General features: G+C 38.1%; 1 long non-coding RNA gene across 1 annotated transcript in view; it reads right to left on the bottom strand.

Annotated features, from left to right (window-relative positions):
- Positions 1-2,389: 2,389 nt before the first annotated feature.
- Positions 2,390-22,598, bottom strand: part of LOC104911897 — a 32,021-nt gene continuing 11,812 nt past the window's right edge. Inside the window, exons 2-3 of the long non-coding RNA XR_794252.2 lie at positions 20,561-20,630; positions 2,390-3,428 (exon numbers count right to left, since the gene is read on the bottom strand). This is a non-coding gene — a long non-coding RNA (uncharacterized LOC104911897). The remainder of the gene's footprint in view (positions 3,429-20,560; positions 20,631-22,598) is intronic.

Here is a 22,598-nt window from a genome sequence, read left to right as displayed (position 1 = left end):
CTGTTGGCTGCTGCATTTACATTAGATAAGGCTGAGCAAGACTTTTCCATGCTACTTATTTTCTCAGGTGCAACTGTTTATTCCATGGCACAGTAATTTTTTTAAAAATAAATTTTATAATCTTACCTCTAATGAAACAAAAGAAATATTTCTTAAGTAAAGGTCTATATTTACTATTTGAAACACCCACTTGCTATGAGCACAGCAATGCAGTCTCATCTGACAAAGCCCCAAGTAAGATGATTAATGCTGCTTTGAGTGAGAAGAGCATCGTCAGGCAGAAAGGTCTGGCAGGTGTAACATATCCATAACATTGTCAGGACTCCCTTCTGTCAGTATTTAGAAGGACCCAAACCCCTCACAGCACCTGTACGTGTTCTTAATGTGAAAGAGCCCACTTCCTTAGTAAGCTTCCAGCACAACGGGCTCTGGAAGACAGGGACACAGCAAAGCATTCTCCTCCAGATGACAACTGGGTCAGATCATTAAGAAAGCATGAACTATTTTATCCTAAAGAACATAGGTTTTTGTACTTAGTTTTACTAAAACAGCACTCCCACATTTTTTCCCCCTTACAGGCTTCTGAGCACAATCAAGACTTAATTCCACGCTTAGCAGTTCCCCTGACTGGAAGTGTATTTCAAATGAGTAATTACAGCAAAGAGCAGATGCTTATTATGAAAGAAGAAATGAGACACTGAATCTTTATGAACTACTTGCTACAAAGACTTAAAGACTTCAGGAAAACCTCCATGTTTAAGCACATATGGCTGTACACCATCAGAAGCTGGAAAAGACTGAGACTTAGATAACAGTTAATGTCTTGCAAAAAGTGAAGAACTTTGCTGCACCAGCATTTATCTTGTAGTCTGTTTTGAGGTGGAGTTTCTTTCCTAAGAATGGAAAAGATGCAACTTACTTTACCAGTTTGGTTTCCTTTGAGTATAGGAGAATGTTGATATAAAATAGAAAGCTGAAGTTGCACAACAGAAAATGCTGGATGTTTTTCTCTACAGTCTGCATTTTGCCAGACTCCTGCCTTGAAGAGGCCTTTTATTTCTCCTCTCCTCAAATTCCTCGCTCCACACTTTGGAAGTGTTTCCACCTCCTCTGTCTTTGTCCACAGCTCTACCAGCAAGCTTCAAGCTTTTTTGCTACTATTGTGTGCAGCATTTCTGTAAACAAAATAAAACTCCTCCAAGCAAAACCACATTTGTGCCACTGCAAATGAACCCACACTAACTTCTGCCAGGCAAGAAATATTTGAAATAATTAGACATTTAACTTGCAGGCATCCACTGTAAATCAGAGATTACATTTAATGGCTAAGAGCTCTTTAAACCACAGTTACACTTCTAGCTTGTTTACACGATGAACAGGCTCAACTTACATTAGAGAAACACCACTACTCTAAAATTAGCTAGACAACTGGGCAACACAAAGGCAGACGACAGTCATCCACAGTAAGAAGCTAAATAGGATGTGAATAGCCCATGTGTATACAATTGAGCTACTCAAAGAAAAAGACAAAAGAGATGTAGCATCTTTAAGGACAAGTTATGACACTATCAGCTGAAAAGGTATTAGTAAAAATTCAGCAAGCCATACCAAAAAAAGTCAAACGAACACATGCATGTTCTCAACAGAAAGAACACCATTCACACTACAGCAACAAGATGAAACATGTCTATAAAACACTAAATTTTAAATCAGGAAAAGTCAAGCAGGAATTAGTATTAATGCAGAAAAGAGATAATTGAAAAAAATGTTTTTCAATAAAATAAGAAATACTGAGTACACGGCTGCTAGAGTGGATATATTCACTGACCAAGCAAGACAATTTGAGGTTTGATGTCAGTGCCTACTATAAGCTTGATACAGGCTCACTCTAGTTCCATGGTGAAAAAACATGAAGGCAAAAAGCACGCAGCAAATGAAAGCAATTAAGGGCATATGCAAATTAATGCAATGAAGTGAGAGAAGTTTGTCATTTGGGCACTTTTTGCTGTTCGCTCATCAGCTGAGAAGAGTTCTCACCCTTCTCTCCAAAACACCTCAGTGCATTTACTTATCTCCCTGGTATTTAAATTACAGAAGAAAGAAGCTACTTGTATTGAGGCAGAATGCAGTGGGTCATTTCCTAGTGCAGCCTTCCCCCGTGTCCTCAGAGATATTACTGAATGCCATGGCATTGGATTTCTTTTTGTTTATTTTTTTACTTCCCTCACATAGTTTAAATTAGACTGCAGAGCTCTCATATCAGAAAAACATTTCAGCTGGCTAAATAGGGATCATCAAAAGCCCAGCCAAAGCACCACAAAACTCAACATGGGCTGCAAGCAATTAACAGCGTCTTCAGAGTAGACATATCCTAAGGCTCTGGGCATTCTGGAGGATCTATTGTGGATGAACAGATGATAACGAAATGCTCTTGTGAAAAGCTAGAACCAGTGCCTATATGTATGTGCATACTTGAGAGGCCCTTGCTTCTCATATATTTTTATATGATATGTATATTTTGACTCTCATCTTCCCTCTTACTAGCGTTTAACTCTAAACCTTCTTAAAGACTTCTGTTCTACTCAGAATGAAAAGGAAGTTGGAAAGCTGCTGCCACAGCTGCAGGGAAAGCAGTTCACATGCAACCCTTGACTCATTTTGCATTTTGGTTACTGCTATTTAGTCACCTGAGGAGCATTAGATATCAGAGCATCACCTTTCAGTCCTGCACACTGTAACGGCGTATGGTGGTAAAGCCTACCATCTCCTCCTTACTTCTCCCCAGCATTTAAAAGAAATACACATACATACACAGAAACACATGTACATGGATGGGTCCACATAACTCCAGATTTCTGAAGCAGAGACTGGGTAAAGCAACATTGACACCGTCTTCCTCCACAAAAGCAAAGAACTGAAGAAACATTGTATAACATTTTGTAGAATTGAGAAATGACATCTTGTTCCTCTGACTTCGTGTGTTATATAGGGTAGTTTAAAAGATGACCTTAAAAATGTAAATGGGCTACCTCAAGTAAAAGCTGTTTGACGTAACCTCATAAATGAATAAAACTAGGTGCACATATACATCAAATCACAGCTGAATCCTGCATTCACATCTTCTCACAGCCTTCAAAGTGTCACTGCAGAACACCAGATATTAAAATTTCTGAAGGCCTAAAATTAAATAACAATCAGCCAGAAATATCAGATAAGCTTAAAAATAGATTACCTGTACAATTTATCATTTTTGGAGTAAAACTATTGATGACTGGATTTCTGATCCAGTGACAGAAGAAAAGACTTCTCTGAAAGTACAAGAAAGGAGGCAAGACAAGGGAGAGGTAACAGAAGGCATGGCAAATTGAACAGAAAAGTAATCAGATTTCAAGGGAGAAGGTGAAGGCCAAGGTGGAGAAGAGGAAAACCTGAAAAGAAGAAATAAGAATGAATTAATTGTAGTCACATGAAGAGTTCCACTTCAGATACACAGTTTTCATCAGAGCAGTTTTCCTATTATTAGCTTAGATTCTTTATTTTTACTTTTTCTAAATAAAATCATTAGAGACATTTTGTAAATGCATTCAGACATTATAGAAGGCACATTATCAACACTGCTACTCCCTGCATAGCTGTTTCTTCAGCCTTGCCCTTAAGAAGCCACCCCAGGCAAGGCAGTCCTTAGCATGACACAAGGTCTGTTATATCTTAAGTATGAAAAATATACAAATGAATTAATAGCTCTTTAATAGTCTATCATCACTGAATCTCAAAGCCCAAATGCAGAACCACAGTGCTTAGGAAATAAAATGAGAAATAATGGGAGGAAAAAAAATGTATTGTAAGAATAGTAATAGATGACTTAAATTCCTGTGAGAACACCACTGTATCTTCACTGCACACATGCTCAAATTTAAGACTACAACTTTGATGCAGAAGCGTGGAGATTATTTTAGATTACACGCACATGCTCCTCAAAAAGTCATCATAGCTTTCTTTGCTAAATAAAAAGGAAAAGGCATCATGGCATCTGACTCAGCCACCTAAACATACGCCTTAGGCACAGCTGCCTTTGCAAATTGCCCTGCATCCAAATCCAACTGCATTTACTTTGAATCTTCATGCCTCCTGATTACTGCCACTCCTTTTAATGCCTTACTGCTCTAACTGCATCTCACTGTGCGAGTTGTATCCTGTACAACTATGGGAATAATTTATTAGCACCAACTATGTGGCTGGAACAAGTGGATGCAACCAGTCTTTCAGTAAGGAATACAGCACTGAGAATACCTGCGTGAACAGAACAAACAGTCAATCTGAGAACTGATAGGAAATAAACATCTATCAGGAAACAGGAACAGCTGATTCATGACACTGCATTAGGCACTTGATGAGTAAAGACAAAGATAATTAAGGATACCATTTTCAGTTACAATTACAAATACTCTACGACCTTCTCTGCTTTAGAATAGTAGTTCCAACAAGTGAAAATGAAAAAAAAATTCTGGATAATGAAGTTTTTAGAAGTGTCTTATATCATTTCTGTTTCTAACGAACAATGCAAAGGCAGTTGTTTTGTTTTCTTAAGACAACAGTGCCAAGCGCGATACAGAAACATTTGAACAGTCTTCTCGACAGCTACAGGGAAATGGTTTGGATCAATCTGCTCTGCATCAATTCTGTACATCTGTCTATCTCCATAAGATTAATTGCAAAACTCACATCTGAAAAATTCATCTCTTATTGAGCACCCACAGGATGCGAATGCCCCAAATCTGAGATCAAATGGAACGATGGGGATGACACATAAGAGCAGTCACTCTCAGAGCACACCACCAGGTACTGCTAATGGCAAGAAAAGCCTAGAAACCTAAGAACAATGCATCAGTTAACACCAGTTTTAGCAGAACAGATAGCAACAAATGTGTATTCAAGTAATTTAATTACAATATGAATTTGTATTGCTGCATTCCAGGGCCAGAAGTTTTAGTTTCACTGCCATTCCTGCCAAGCACTCTCATTGGATGAGCCTCTTGATAATTCCCCCTCATAACTGTGCTTGTATTTTGGCTCTGCTTTATCTGCTTGAGTATAAGCAAACTGCTGTTCTTTGCAGAACACACAACAAGCCCTGATCAAAAGCAGAAAAGCTTATAACTTCGTTGTACTTTCATTGAGGAATGACAAGAGTTGATGTCATTTTCTTCTTGAGTTTTGTTTGTTTTTTATCTTCCCCTTCTACCATTCCCACCTGCTCCTCACTCACTACTTCAGTGTTCCCTTAAATCATTACTTTGTGGTCACATTTGTGACTGTATGTTTCCCTACGTTAATACTAATTTACGATTTCCTAGTTTGGTGTAGAAGCAGCGCTAGATACAGCACAAGCACCGAGCACAGAAGACTCAACAGTTACCCACAAACAAGATAAGACTTCAGCAAATGCGACCTTCTTTTTAAGGTTTCTCAGTTCTCACCTGTGCAGCATGCAAAGCAGGGAGAATTTGTTGGTTTGTCTGCCTTTTGAAACGGTAACAAGCTGAAGGCTGATATAAATAACTCCAGTAAATGAATCCTGTGCTGCCAGCTGCTGGCACGGGGGATGCTGTGAATTTGTGCATGTCAAACAGCTCCAATCAAAGAGAATCAATGCCTGCAGCCAAGTTCCGCACGGCCTGGGACAGCCGCCTCACTTGTTCATTGCAAAACAGGGAGGAGACCAGGTCAGCTCCTCCAGAAACGAAAGGAATGGACTAACTTGCTATCTAAATACAACTGCTCCTTAATTTTTAAACTACACAATTACAGAGTAAGGGGACTTTTCTTCAAAATATGAGAAGCTGTTTCCACTGACAATTTCTCATTTATGGATAAACAGAAAGCAGATGCAGCTCATAACACAGAGCCTGCAGTACATGCTGTAAATAATCTGGCATTCCGAACAATAAACACAGCGTCAGCAAGAGACTTGCTTTAAATCTTGAAGTCAATTATATATTAATTGATATGCCTTAGCAACACATTCAGGAAAATATTTACCTGTTTTCAAAGCCTTGTGAAGACGATCCCTAGTTAAATTACTGTCTAACAGGTAGCCTGTTGGTTAATTACGAAACTTCATGGGGAGAGAATACATAAAGACTACAAAGACCTTTTCCTCCAATTTGCTCATGAGCAAAGCACTACAGACAAAACATCAGAACAACTCCAGCTCTACAGCTTTTTCTCTCATCCTGATGAAAGCAACCACCCACAGAAGAGTCCGCCTGCACGCATGTGTCTTTCAGATGACAAAATACAAAGATGGTCATTCTTGGCACATTATTAATAGAAAACAGTGTGATAAAGGAAATCTGGGCCTTCAGGTAGAGTACACACTGACTCGGGAAGAGGGTTATGGTGGTTGCTGTGTTCCATTTGAGATGCTGAGAAACAAAGACAAGCAGACTTTTCTGTTTTGAGTTCTATATTCACCACTTGAAGCAGAGGAACTTCAGTGTTGATTTCCCGCTGTCCATAGCAAGAAAAAATAAAGCCCCTTCCTCGCAACCAATCTGTTCAATCATTTTAAGGTAGAAAAAGGCAGAGAAACAGCTGTGGACAAACTACATTAAGACAGCTGAGAATTGTCCCCACAGTTCAGCTGTCTAAATATTTGTGGGAGAAGACAAGTTTTCTGTTCAATGCAGACAAGTCAAAATTCTAGCTTTCAAGTAGAGTCCAGAAATGTAAAAAATAAACATTGATAATTCAACCAATAAATTCCATACTACACAAGTTCCTTTCAACTTATTTTAGTCTGACAAAAATCAGTCAAAATTGTTTCTGTTTCCTGCTATGGCCAGGCATAGGAGTCACTCCAAAAGCTGTGTGCACCCACAAGACTTACAAATCAAAGAGGCTGCTTGACAGAAATTCAAAAGCATGACCAGCACAGGCATGCTATCGTGGCTAGGTTGCAATCCCTGAAGGTCAATGCTGTGCATGAAGTTACGTCAGTGTTAGAATTAGCAGCTTCGTTCTTGTGTACCTCACTGCCTAAGTAACCTACAGCCTTCCCATAAAAAAAAAAAAAAACAAAAACAAAAACCAAAAGCTAGATCATTAATGTTATTAAGCCAGTACCAATTGAAGAAGGTTAGGGGGAAAAAAAGAAAAAAAGCCCTCTGCAGGAAGCAGAGATTTGAAACATTTTCAGAATGAAAATCCTCAGTGACAAACACAAAGAAACCCTGCATCTCCCAGAAGTCCTCCTGGCTGATTCACTCAGCCCTCTGCAGACTCACCTTTCTTAGGTGAGGCACAGATGTCTGAACATCTGCACCTGACTTTCTATGCACTACAAAAGGGCAGCACAGGCGAGGGGACGCACCCACGAGTTGCTGCATGCAGTGCTCTTCTTCAAAACCCAACACATCTGGGTACCCTGCCACCCACTAGCAAAAACAGCTGGCACGGCAGAACATTCACTGCTCAGTTGTAAACATCTAGGCAGTGTTGATGGCAGCATAATAGCTGTGACACTGAGACAACGCAGCTGTATGTTGATGAGGGTATGAAATGAGAAACAATGGAAACTAAAAAGTGACAAAGCGTTGTGAAGAGTCCACCCCCGTGAGGAACACCCCCTCCAGCACCTACACTCACCCCAGCTCTGTGCTCTCTCCTTTTCCCTGCCAGCAGACTAGAGGAAAGCAGCAGAGGATACCACATTCAGATACAGATTTAGGAATCTAAATGTAGATACTCAAACACAAGTTACAAGGCATTCATTTTCAGCTGACTGTGGTACAAGTTTTACTAAAATTGCAAGAGAGGAAGCAGCAAGAACTATGCAAAAAAAAAAAAAAAGAAAAACAAACACCAACAAACCACCAGCCAAACCACCACAAACAACCCTGCAGTATTATCTATTCTTGTCCTCTGTAATATGTAAGAAATCTCTTCTCAACAGAAGTGTTTGCTTATAATCCTGTACTAAGACACTGATAACAATCACTATTTTACTACCACTACATAAATTATTACTATTTTGATGTACAAAACATTAAGAAAAAAAATTTTCCTACTTTGTTTTCAAAGCAGCTCCTCTGCTTTTCCCAGGAATTTCTCCAAGTAGTCCAAATCCTGACAAGCAGCACTGCTAACTGGGCACGATAGTATTTCGGCGATTTCACTAGTGAATATGAAATAATTTCTCCCTTTATTTACGAGCAATGAATCTAAAAATGTGTCCCATTTTGCTTTATGCTGGGAGATAGCATCACACTGCGTAGTCTATTTAACCTGTGGTGTGTAGTAACAGACAAACCCCTCTCTTTAACGCTATATTCCCCACCTTTCTTCTCAAATCAGCTTATGTCGAATTATTATTACTGAGATTTTAGTCATATTCTATCATTTCTTCAGTGTGCTCTGACTAAAAGTTGCATTTCTGCCTTGATGCCATCTGCATACTTATAAAAATACATATTATCCATCCACCAATAATCAATAAAACCACTGACCAGTACTGGAAAGTAGTCAGAAAACGTAGCAAAAGTGCAATACAGCAGTCACTTTAAGGGTGGGGAGCCACCCAGTCTCCCTGTTTCCTGGTAGCAAAAAAGAGAACAACAAATACTGCACCTCAACATTCCTAACTGATCTTTTCTTCCTTCTTCTTTCTAGAATGTGTACACATCCTGAAAACTTAGATTTCTTTGAAGTGACCAAAAGTATATTTACACACATGCCAGTTCACACATTTATAATGCTACAAGTCAGAGACAGCACCCATAGGCAGAAAAGCTAACACAACCAGCACTCCTACATTTCATTCCATACTTCTATATCAGAAGAGGGGAAGATCAATATACACATAGAAATACTCTGAACACGTAGAATTTGGTATAATATTACCAATTTATTGCCAAAATTCTTGATGGGAACAGTTTGGCATCACGAAACTTCAAGCAAGTTCCACAAAATAGCTTGCAATTTCATGAAGCCCAGTACTGTCTCAGCTCATTTTATTGCATTTTATTCTCCTCCAGTGTTACAAAACCAAGCAGTTTACATTATCTGACATTGCAGTGGACACAAATATACTAAACTAGATGTTAGTTGCACTCAAATTTAACCCTTTTTATCTTATTTTACTTGCACATACTTTTTTTTTTTATTTTTAGGAAGTGCCAATATACTCAACTCCCAGGCAATAAACTGTTTTGCATTCCCTGTATTTTAAATCAAATGTCTGTTTTGATTTAAGACATGGCACCTGTTAAAAAAATTTACTTACCCAAGATTGGAGTCGTCTAATCTAGATCTTTATGGAAATTGCATTAAGATATTAGATATAAGAATGGTAGCATGGTAAGTATTAAGTCATCAGTCTAAAACAGCCAGCAAAATCTGCATCAACGTAATGGTATTTACCAGCTTTTCCCCATAATATTCTTCCAGTACAAACGTCAAAAGGGTTCCTGACCCCACATCCAAGATAAGGATGTGTATCTCAAGTCCCATGGCAAAGAGCCATGAACGCTGGGTAACAACCCTCCTCCCCCCTTAGAATATTCCTTGTCACCATCTTCTCCCCAGCACCTTCCTCTTTCCACCACTCATCTGTTTTCCTGTTCTCTTGTGCCACTTCCATTATTACCTCTACCTTTTTTTTTTTAAAAGCTTCATTTCTTTGAGACTTCCACTCTATCCTCATGCTTCTTGCAAACCATTTGCTGAACCACATCTACATCTTTCCAACTTACTTCAGTCTCCTCATCAACCTCTCATTTCCTTTCGCTTTTCTCCCTTCTCCCTCCATCCCCAACTTGTTCCTTTCCCACAGCTTTCCTCCCATTATGATACCATTTCCTTTTTCCTTCCACGTCAGTTAAGGTAGGAGGCAAACATTGCCAGCAGCTCTCAATGACTAACCTTGGTTGATAAACATCACTTAGCAGTTCCAATCTCAATAGACAAACAACACCAATTTAACAGTTGCAGCCACACAGCCAGACCTACGCACTATCAGAGCTCAAGACAAACATCTTCCAAAAAAAATTATTATTTCTTAACTGCTCACCATCTAGGGGGAAATAGCATGTATCCCAAGAACACTATTTATGGCCTGGATTTTGCTCTTTGGATCTGAATTGCTCTATAGGAAATACTAGTCTTGCCCAATAACCAAGACATAAAATTACTTGCAGAGTTTATACAAAGTTAAGTTTGTTCAGATCAAAAGCTTAGAGTTCAGAAAGCCATTCCATACTATAACTGTTTTTCAGATATTCCCTTCTACTGCTTACTCTAGAAAGATCATATGATTCAAATTAGAGTTTCCAGAGGAAGTCATTAAAGAGAGTTTGTATCAATGATGGTTTTGTGTGTTTGCAGTCAGCCTCTGGCACAGCCTTGGGCTATATTTAGAATCCACAACATAAAGAATGTTTGAAATGAAAGCAATTTGAACATAAATGTATCAGAATTTTATTTATAATACAGCAAGATCTACAAAGAACGTATGATATTTACATTTTACTTTTAGACAGTCTAAAGGTGGTGCACCAGTTTAGAGAGTAATATGGCAGACCTATTTTTCCTGCAGTCAGCAATAAACCTGGAACATCCCTTCCCTGAAGAGAGGATTGCACATTGAATAGAGCTACAGAAAAACAGTTATATGGAACTGGAATGACAGCTCAAGTGTGGGATTTCTTCAAACATAAAATAGAGTGTATTAGGCATTATTTCTTTAGAGTGTAAAAACATTGTTCTGACTCCTCAATAAAGTTATCAAATGATTTTTTTTCATTAGTGTTATTATTTTCAAGTCTGACAAGTTCTTAAACTTCATTTCTGCTGTGTATGCTATTTTCTTTATGCTCTTGAAAGCTGTTTTGGGGTCCTACCCTCCTACACTCAAGTCAATTTTGTTTCAAATCAAAACACAGCAATTTGCACTTGTTTGTTAACCCCATGTCATTATTCTTCACTGGACAAATCCTAATGCATAAGTGATGTATTTGAATCAGCATCTGTAAATAGGCTTGCAAAAAATTTTGTTTTATGTGAAAGCTTGATACTAATATAGCACATAAAATGCACATCCAGAAACTTCTCAAATTCATTTGAAACTTTATGAACCATTAGGATTTAAACAAATGGAAGCAGGAGTGAGTTCAAAATGAAACAATACACGTCCTTTCTCAATGCTTTACCAATCAAATTCTAGACAAGTTACATGCTCGAAAACAACACCAAAAACACTGTGGGCTTCAACTGACATTTGACATCCTCAGAGTTGATTGTCTCTTACGGAAAAGTCCTAAAGATTGTGTATAACCCCTTCACAAAAGGAGTAACATATTAGTGAGTGGTAATAATCAAAAAGATGGTATACAAATGCTTCTGTCAACAATTGTTTGTTATTCTGTATATTCAAGAAATACATTCTAAAGCTAGCAGCCTGTTTCTGATTGATAGGAATTATCTGACCATCACCTCCATATCCCAATGAAGATGAAAGTGTTCTAATCCTATTTCAGTTCAAAATGCTTATTTCAATTCCATCATAGATAGATCAAATCTTGAAGCATTTCAGATGACCTCAACCACAATCCAGTGAAGTTATAGAAAGCCACAAAAATCACTGAGTGAGTACTTGCCAGTACTATAGCAAACTTCCAAAATGAAAGTATTCTGCATTTCAGTTTACAAAATTATTTGGTTTTATCTCACCTCAAACATACTGTTGATCAAGTTTTTTAATATTTGAAATGCAAAACAGCATTAATTCCGCTGCAGAAAGGTCAAGCAAAAAAATAATTCTGCCATTTTGATGAACAGAAAAATCTTGCGATTTACCAGATTACATACCACATTGGTTGATTTTATGAACAAATGCAGACAGAAGAAATGATCGTTCCTTCCTCAGTAAGTCTCACTAGAATTCTCAAGAAACACTCTATGGCATCCGTTACCTACTGACACAACTGTCTGTAATATGCAAAAGCATTCTATTGCTAAATTCACATGCTGCTCAGGTGTAAGTAGATTTAAAGGAAGAATTTGTATTTGCTTTGTTTTGTTTTTTTTTTTATTTTACTTTTATACAAAGTTACCAATTATGTATCAGAATGAATCAGTTTTTTTTCAGTGAGGTCACGAAAGCCACACAGGAATTCTACTGCATGCACAGCCCATAGCAGAAGAGCCAACCCAACAGTTCTGTTGTCATGGGGCCCAGCAAGTAGAAAGCATGTAGATGCCAAGATTAAGAAAACCTTTACTGACCTGGCATAAAGTTAGACCTACACTTTTTAACTTGGGAACCAAAAGTACAAAGCTTTACAAAAATTCCACGGAGAAAACAGCACTGTCCTAACAAAGCACTGGTGCTGAATTCCCTCCAGAGCAGCAGCTTTGGACACTGGGGCATGCCAGGCTGGAGGGCTGAGCTGCCTAGCAGGCAGCTATGGAGACAAAGAGACACGCAGCAGGCATGCAGGAAAGCAAGAGATAAGACCACAAGCACGCTGGTCAGCAGCTGTGAAAACAGCTCTGTCCGCCTTGACTTCGTTTCTAGCAAAAGTGGTTAGTGGTTAGAGCACTCTGACAAGTCACAACTGAGCACATCTTTATCATTACTTACAACATAGAAAATAGGGTTGTTCTGAGGGTATGGTGATCAAAAAAACATCATGTCTATTGCTACTGTCAGATGTCTTGAGTTAATTCACCAGGATCCTGTTGCCACTTACAGACGAGGAATAACACACACAGAATCAGATAGAATGGCCTGGGTTGGGAGGGTTTTCAAGGATCATGAATCTCCAACCCCTCTGCTGCAGTCAGACAGAGCCATCAACCACACATTTAATACCAGACCATGCTGCCCAGTGCCCCCTCCAACCTGGCGTTGAACACCTCCAGGGACAGGGCATCCACAACCTCTCTAAGTAGCCTATGCCAGCACCTCACCACTCTCATAGTCAAGAACTTCCCCCTGACATCCAACCTAAATCTTCTTCAACTTAAAACCATTTCCCCTTGTCCTGTCTCTACCCTTTCAAAAGAGTTCACCATATGGAAGAGCTTCCAAAACCTCTCCTGCAATAGCTCCTGACTGATCCACATGCAGCCAGAGGGAGAACTCCCCTCCTCAGACAGCAGGTGCTCACAGCTCAGAACTACAGGCCTGACACAAAGGCCTCAGCATCTCCCTGCTCGTACTGTTAGAGGAACATCACATCCCCCTTCCATTCCAGGCATTCCCACACAACCCTGTGACTACCAACAGTCAGCCTGGATGGACAGCACTATCTGCTGGCAGAGTTCACACTGGAATGTGGTACGTCATTTACAGTCTCTAGACAACAGGCAGTATAGCATTATGCCATTTGAACTCATGCTTCTACCTATCTACATTGAAATCAATGCTGAGACAACAAACTGTTGAAGTCTGAACATGCATGGATACATAAGTTAACTTGTTTTTTGAGCACTGACACATCTGTGCACCTCACAGAAGTTTAGCTGCTTTCTCTTCACACAAAACTTGCATTATTTCCACATCCCTAATTAAAGCCAATGTGATAATTCATCAAAAGCTCAGTGAAAGCTGCAGGACTCCAAGGGCCTGAGCAAAATACATGGGAGTAAAAAAAGGCTCTAAATACACTAAGCAGCTTTTCATAACATGGAATTTAAGGTGGGAAAGTTACCTGGTCAAGTTGCATGACGTTTTATGTCTTACACTGTCCATTTGTTTTGCTTTGTCTTTTCCGGAGAACAGCAGAAACTACAATAACTTTGACTAGAAGCAGCATACAGGGAGATGAAGACAGGTCAGGAACAGAAGTTGACCAGAATTATCCAAGATTACTGCCGTTTGCTGCATTAACATATCTGGAGTATTTGGCAGTTCTTTGACACAGTATCACACCTTCTTTGGTGGGGCTGGCTCAACACTTATGACTGACATGAATTCAGTCACAAAACGCACGACAGCATTTACAGAAACACAAGCTATGGACCACTTCTGCAGTAACTTGTAGTCTTTACTATGGTCTTTAAACTTGAGAAAAATCTTTGCTATCAGCTACTGGCAAGCATAGAAGCAATTGCAGCATCTTAAGCTTTGTTTCCCGTGTCATTTTGTACATGTTTTTAAAGGTTCTATACAGTTACAATCAAAAAGACTCATTTTAGAAGTGAATGATATTATTAGGACTTCTGTGATAAGTCTTGAGGTGCTTATGCAAGATTAAGTGCTTGAAGAACACCACAGTTCACATGATCAAATTCCCTACAAAAGCAGCAGGATTCAGGATTCACTTATCTTCAAAGAATTAAGACAGTATTAAGTGTCAATAGGATATTTAGCTTTTGTAACAACAAGTTTTTATACAACTTGAACCATTTTGGAAGTAAATAACTTATTATTTTTAGTAAAAAAGTACGCCCTGATGTTGTAGCTGAGGTTCACACACATGAAAACTCCCCTTCCCAACCTGGGAGTTAAATAGCAATTCACCAAATATATACGAAACAGATGAATTTGAAGTTTATGGCCTCAATCTGAAAATACAAATATCTAAATCTACGTTAATAAGTCTGTGTGTTTGAGTAAACTTACTGTGTGTATTCACAAAAGAGAGTTGCTTATTTTCCTCTACTTACGTATACACTGGCACATATGGGTTTTATTCTGGGCTAGAATCATTTTCACCACGAAGAATTCAGTAACCCCCCACACTATACTAACAGCTATGAAGTTCATGCAGAACAAGACTAGTCTGATATCTGCACTTATATTCAGAGAAATACCAGAATAGGCTAAAGCTTTTTTTCCCCCCGGTCATTTTATGCGATGCCAGTTTCATATATCCAGATTAAAAAAAATCTAAAAAGGAAAATCAAGTCATGTTTCCTCAACATTCATTTCTAGGAGTGCTTTTAGAAGTGCTCTTATAACATCGTACAAGTATAAAAACAATGGAAATGAAAGCATAGGCACTTTTAAATACATAATTCTTACTGCTAACATCAAATCTGTTGTCATAACTACGTAAGGGATTTTGGGTTGTTAAGTGGGTTTTCCCCCCCCGAATTGTTTCATCATTGTTTCTGAGTAGTCAAATAGACAAGAAACACCACCACCATGCCTGCAAACAAAACAAAAGTTTAATATATCTTTGAGCTCAATGGGTTTAATTAACATGCCACGTTGCCAACACCAGCAGTTTTTCCATAACACAGCTACTTACAAATTGAATTTTGTTCTAATTTAGGTTAAAAAGGGAAGCTGACAGAGCATATATGCACTGTGAAAAAGAGAGCAACTAATCTCTCTTCAGCCCATCAGTCATATAAATCAAATACAGAATAACAAAGTCCAATTATGGCTGTAAATACACAAAGTAGGAATAACATATACAAATAACGCTTGAGAAAAGGAAAACACTAGACTTTAATTTCTTGTTCTTCAACAGGCATGGTTTTCCCTTTCTCTTCATGCATATACATGCACACATATAGCACTACATTATATATTTAAACTGCGAGGTCATCAAGTCTTACAGCTGCCAAACCGCTGGAAACAGTCTACAGTTTTCAACATAAGCTGTTATATAAGACAGAAGTAAATAGTCTAACCTATTAGGTAATCTTCAGTTACTTTTATGCTTGTTTGACTAAACTCAGACTTGGCCAAATTCTTGGGTAAAACTGCAGTTTATGTAACTGCTCTTTGCAAACATGCCAGCTTCTGAAGTACACCAAGCCTCCTGGTATTTAGAAAAATGGTTATTTAACTTACAATTTAGTAGCATGCTCTGGAACCCTTTTAGTATTCCTGCATTCTCAATGATCACTGGAAGTAGAGAAAACTACTCGTTTATTCCAACTTTGCATTTATTACAAATTAACAGCAATACAGTGAGGAACTCCTGCTTTGAGAGTGCCAGACCACTTCTTTATGCCACACACTTCTCACAGTAATCCAAGTTCCCCACTGGCTGCACTATTAGTCTCAGTTCTAAGTATTTCTGAGGACAAGGGCCATTTCTCTGCTACTACATCTTGGGGTATAGAGGAAGGAGACAAATAGCCAAGTCTGGTAAGCAATTCTCCTCCTATGCCTCAGGTAATGCTGCACAGTGACTGCAGACCAAAAAAGCATGAAGAGGGAGCACTGCAATCATCTATGGAAGAGATGTGACAGACATAGTGCCCAACTTCAGAACGCATGCAGAATACTCTTGCCTTACCTGCACCCCATTTACTTCCAAAGCAATCAGCTCACTGACTCAGATGAAAGTATTCTGTTCAACTACAACCATTCACGTTTCATCTGCATCCATGATACCTCAGAATTTTTTTATTGTAGTGTGTCACTCAGCTTTTATGCTGCGTTTTACTCAAGTCTCCACTTGTGAACAGCAATTTCACCATTGTATGAATCTGGGATTCAGCTCAGTCCCAATAGCTGCAATGGTCAGGGATGCATTTGCATGTTATGAAATGAGGTAATCTCTCCAAGGAACACGCGTAAATTATTAAGTGTCTGCACATGTGACACTAAAAACTGGCAAACAAAATGCTGAACTGCTCATATGCAAGCCAATCATCCACGTACAGTATTTTATTACCAGAAGTTCAGAAACACTGGACTTCCCCTTCTCTTAGTTTACTTCACATTTCCTTTTATCACCTTTTGTAAACTCCCCAAGTGTTCCCTGCTCTGACTCTCTGAACTCACTCCTGCCAAGTGTCACTGATTTTCCAGATGAACCTATTTGAAGGCCTGTTGTTGGCCAAACATTACTGCAGGGCTGCCTGTGCTACCAGGACACATATTATAACTTCTTGAAATACAAAGGCACAGAGAGAAAAAGAGTGAAAACATTATGAGGAGGAATCAAATAAGTAAATATGCATGAAATCTAAACTCTAAAAACCAACTCATTCCCTAAAGTTCTTATAGTCCCTTAAACTGCCAACATGTGCTGCTGCTATCATAGTTTTCTTCTGCTTGCACTGGTTCTACGCATTAGGCATTACAAGTTCACTCAACCTCAACCTTGTAATGAAGAAGAGGGAGGACAAAGTGTGGGTTCAAGCAGCTAGCAAATGCACAAAGACATATCCAACAGTAAAAATTACTCACAGTAGTCTTAATCCATCCATGACAATATAAACAGCAGTGACAGTATAACAAGAAACGCTGAACAAAACAACAGGACCAAGAAGAGGGCAGAAGTATTTGGAAAGGGATAGGGCAAACATTTTAGATCTACCATCTAGAGTTTCATGCCCTGCTCTGGACTTGAGTATTACTGAATAAATCTTTTCAAGGCAATTAACAGCACTCCTAAGCAACATTAACCATACTAGGAGGAAGATGTACATTAACTGCAAGAGGGTAAATATAAAAATTCCTGTGTCCCAGTTAGATCAGTAAATCACTGAACTTGGAAAGATCTGAAACCTCCAGAAGATTAGTCGCTGGTCTACCCTGAACCCCAGCCCTTGCATCCCAAAGGCACATGGCTCAGAACATAAATTCTGGTTGTTTCAGTCACTGGCAGAGAGGAATTGTGCATTACAGAGCTATTTCACAATGTTTTGCTTCCCTCTCTAAAGCCTTAATGATATAGAATCTCTTTGAAAACGTGAACAAATAGCTTTCTTAAAGATGCTACTGGAAGACTACCTGTTTGTGTGTTTTCTAAAAAGTATTTCAAAATACTTTACTCTCATCACTTAAGCAAGATTGCAGCATCTGGTATTCATTAAAGCCAGGAAATTCCTGTTTTGGTCTCTCTGTAACTATTGAGAGCTGATAATTGATTTGTGAATTCTAGCCTTTGTAAAGAGATTTTTTTTTAGCAGTTTCATACTGAAACTGAATTTTTAATTATTATATGGTTTAAATTTTATATACGATGAGTCCCAGACACAGGTATTTTGCAATTCATAAATTCTAGAAAGAATTTATCAAGCCTGAGTGAATTAATTCCTATTACAATACACAATATATAGTATTTCACAATTATTACTGTAAACGTTGTAGTGAGTATAACATGAAATAAAAATTAGCAGCTTAAAGGTTTCTACCCTGAATGTTTCATCTTTGTCATAACCAATTTCTCCTCACAGGATCAGCATAAGATGCAAGGGCCTTGTACAGAACTTCACCTTCAGATCCTTTCTAAACCTTATTTTGAATAGATTGTATACAAATTTCAACCAATGTGCTGTATTTAGGAAAAAAAAATAAAAAAAATACGGTATGCTGTCCTTCCTGCAAAGGCATCAACAACCTCAAACAAAGAACTGACAACATCAAGAAGAGAAAATACTTCATAGTAGACTGGACATGACAGAAGCAGCACAGACTTAAGTCTACGTAATGATTTTTCTTTGTCTTCTGAAACTAAAACTGAATGACCAAAAGCCACATATACCAAGAGAGTATGATGCTACTGAAATCGCAGGCAAACTACCTGAGAAGCTACGTGAAAAATGGGGTTAGATTTGATTATGCTAGGATACAAGATACAGCTGGGCTGCAACACTGTGCACCAGTAATTGCTTCTCCCTCGCTGAATGACTGCTAATCAGGCACTCAGTTTCCAGCCAAGGAGATAGCAAAAGATAGTATGTTCTCAGAGTTCAAGTCCACTGAGAGCTGGCCAGTTATTTGTTTCAGACTCCCCACTCAATCACAGCATCATTAAGCAATGCTGGAGTATGTTAAACACTTAGAGTATTTTCCCCATATAAACAGTGCTGTAGCCACAGATGGAAAGTTACAGAATTGCAAACAATTGACACCAAATGTAAACAGAATATATAAACTACTCTTTATTTCACAAGAAATGGGAACCTCTGGATTAAGGGGTTCCTTTTATACAGACTTATTTATTATCTTAGGTGTATATATACACAACTGCCCAGAATAAAGCTAGTTAGAGAATAGGAGCCTTAACTCAAGAACCACCCTGCAGTTCACAGGCATTTGAAACATTATTAGTTGTTCAGCATATTGCTCAAATGCCTTATTTGCAGCCCATTGCTATCTAAAATTTCTTCTTTCATGATGGCCTTCCAAGATAACCACTCACTGAAAAAGCACTCAGTATGCTCAGCTATATTATGCATTGCTTTTCCCCTTTGATTGGTTTTTGACTGTTTTCAGCTCATAACTTTCAGCTATTTTATTTCCCCTGGTATTTAAATTCATTCTACATACTTACAGAGCCTCACTTACAATCATTGATGAATACATTTTGTCTTGGAGATAAAAAAAAAGTTTAATTTACTTAATCTGCATTTTTAATTATCGACCCAGAATTCCAGCCAGCCAACTCTCTCATCCCTCTCTGTGGCCTTTAACCCATGCTTTTCAGCTTCAGAACTAGGCTCATTTAACTTGGCAAGAAAACAAATGCAAGCACTGCTTTACTTCTTTCCTTCCGTTAAAAAAAAAAGCTACCATCATCCAACCATCATCTTTCTCTGCCGTAGTTCCCTTTTTGCTTTGCTTGGATTTGCAGTAACTTAGTCCCACATACGAATACACATGCACAATAACAGCATCTTTTTCCAGCCTGAATTCTTGCTCCCTGTTTTCCCTTCTCCAGTTCTTTTTTCCCCTCTATACAGGTGGAAAATTCATACTTCAAGAGCATGTGGGATAGTACCTCAGAGACTGAATCTCACTTTACACGATGTTATTAAACCTGTATGTTTCTGAAGAGATTATTTTTCTTCTCATAAGACCTTCTTCACTTACAAACTTTGGCTACAACTCCACCATTACTTTCTAAACAAGCCAGAAGTTATTTGAACTCCACTTTCTTGGGTTTAAATATGTATCAGCCTGAACAAAAATACAGGCAACGTTGAAAAACATTCCTAGTTTCATTTTTTCTCTGCAGAGAAGGAAGTATTATTACCATTCAGCTGCATTTCTTTAAGAGCAAAACCACAAGGCAAATTTCAGGAAGACCTCCCCAACAGTACTCCCAATACATTTCAGTAGGCTGAACTTCTAAAAGAGGCACAACTTCAAAGAGATAATATTAGCCATTAACAAGGAACAGCCCTAATTCAGTTTCTTTAAGAGACCAAAGACTCATTCTTTCACTGTCAGGAATACAAAGGACATATGTTATCTCAACTGCGTTTAACCAAAACACATCTCAATCTATTAAGACAAAGAGAAAACAAAACTAAGCAGAAAGAGGAGACCCACTAATATACATTACCAGAAAAATGAATTAGATTTGGCTACAATAATGAAATCGCTCAGATTAGATTTAGAATTACACAGAAGCAAATATGCATGCTGAAGACAGAAGTAGTTCAGTTGATAAAGTACACTAGATATCTACATAAAGTTGGAAGTTTCAACAAGAAACTCTCAAAACAAGGAAAAGATTGAAGTGAAAAAAAATTCAGACGCTATTTACAACGTTATTCTACAGACAGAATTTCTTGTTCCATGGCTTTACTCTTAAGAATTCATCCCAAACAAATAAATAAAAAGAATGAAACGTTGTACCTTTTTTTGATTTTGCTCCAATCTTCAACTTTGATGGCCAAGCAATCTGTGTATTTGTTTCTTCCATAATCTGTGAAAAAGAAAGCATTTAAGAAAAATTCATTTTCTATTGTTCTCCTACTAAAGATAGGAGTACATTCTGACAAGACTGATTACTATATACAATCATTCACTTGTTGCTATTAGTCATAGCTAGCATAAGTAATTGACTCATATCACTGCTGATTTCCTTGAGAGGGCTCTTTGGTGACAGGTGAAGCTGATCACTGCTAGTTCCCTACAAATCCTAAAAGAAAATCAATAATCACAGAATGCCTTGGGTTGGAAGAGGCATTTAAGATCATCTACTTCCAACCCCCTGCTGTAGGCAGGGACACCTCCCGCTAGACCAGGTTGCTAGTCAATAACAACCTGCAGCATAATGCTGCTCTATCGTTTGCAGGAAGTTCAAGAGATCAATACCAGCCCCAGCGTGCTCCAAATCCACCTCAGAGCATATTTCAAAAGGTTTACAGATCAGTAAAAATACTTGAAGTTACCTTTAAATACTTTCTAAGCAAAGACCACTACATTCAAAACAAGTCCTTTGAGATGTCTAAAGATTAGCCATTTGCCTTCAAAGTTTTTTGCTTTTGGGTTTTTTTTTTTTACCTCATCTTTACCTGAGTGCAATTTTTTTTTTAATATGAGGCTGTTCAGAAACCAGAAATTTTACTTACCAGATTAGCTACTCAGATAATAAATTTGACAGTATTGAATCAAATACCGTGCAACCTAGCTGTAAATCTCAAGCTAGTTCACAGAAAAAAAACCTCTGCAAGCACACATGCACCTCAAAAGCTATCTGATATTTGGCTCAAGAGAGACTTCTGATACCTTTTTTGCTTTAGAGAAAAAAATCCACCAGGCAGACAATACTTTGCTAGGATTTAATAATGACAGTTACAATGCATTATGAACACATTTAGCATTAACATGGGAGAAAGAGCCAAATGACACCAAAGACTTTGCAGACAAACTGAAATTCAGTTCTAAAATACATGGGTCAAGTCTCTACTGAGACTAAAAAGCTCTTCTGTGTTGAGATCTCATCAAGCAGTATGATGAAACACCTCTCACTGCACTAGAGATGGCAGTATCTGATCAACATGAGTACCAAGACAGTATTTTTATCTGGAAAAAATAAAAATAAAAAAATGAGGAAGATCTGCCCATATTAGTCCATGACAGGATGGTTATATAAAATGTCAAGAAAACACATCTAGTGAAAACAAACAAATACCATCCCAGGCTGGATAAACAAGGTGTTTTTAATAAATTTGCTAATTATAGAAGATAAAGTTTATCTGGAGTAAGTTGTTCAGTTCTGTTGGTACGCAGACAGGATTTTGTCCAGCAACAGGGACATCCAGGATTGCTGCTCCTTCAAAAATTTCAATAATCAGTTCTCTCTGCTTCACTATTGTCATTTAGTAACAAATACACAAGTGCTCATCATAAATTCATGCAGTAAACTAGGAAAAAACACACTAATTCAGCTCTAATTTACACCTGATTTACATAAGTAGAAAAGACATAGGAAACAACAGAGAGAGCTTTTCAGCTGGCAGCTCTCAGAGCTCCTCCTCCATAAAGGCTATTTGTTTAACTTTACAAAGCAGAGAAAACATAAGAATACGTTCTTCGGATTGCTTATACCAATGACAATTATAATAAAATTATAGTAAATGAAAAAATAAAATAAACACGGATATTATCCAAAAAGGTCAATTCACTCATGATGGGGGTGAGGGAATCAGACAAAGAAACGTGTTTCTTACCAATGACTAGAAATGCTAAAATACAAGCAAAAATTTAAAAAATTAAGTCCAAAATAATTAAAGTCACTTCCAAGAAGAAAACGTATTAAGAAATGAGCTGCATTACCAATAAATTTTTAACAGCAGTAAAGATCAAAAATAAGGCAGACTTTGCAAAGAATCTTAATTCTTATCTTCTCCATTCAACCACGTGGAAAAACCTGTAGTGTTAGCTACAT

The sequence above is a fragment of the Meleagris gallopavo genome, chromosome 8 (genome assembly GCF_000146605.3).
Source record: "Meleagris gallopavo isolate NT-WF06-2002-E0010 breed Aviagen turkey brand Nicholas breeding stock chromosome 8, Turkey_5.1, whole genome shotgun sequence".
Lineage (NCBI taxonomy): Eukaryota > Metazoa > Chordata > Aves > Galliformes > Phasianidae > Meleagris > Meleagris gallopavo.
The sequence above is the reverse complement of the archived record's forward strand: the minus strand, read 5'-3'. Positions and strand labels throughout refer to the sequence as shown.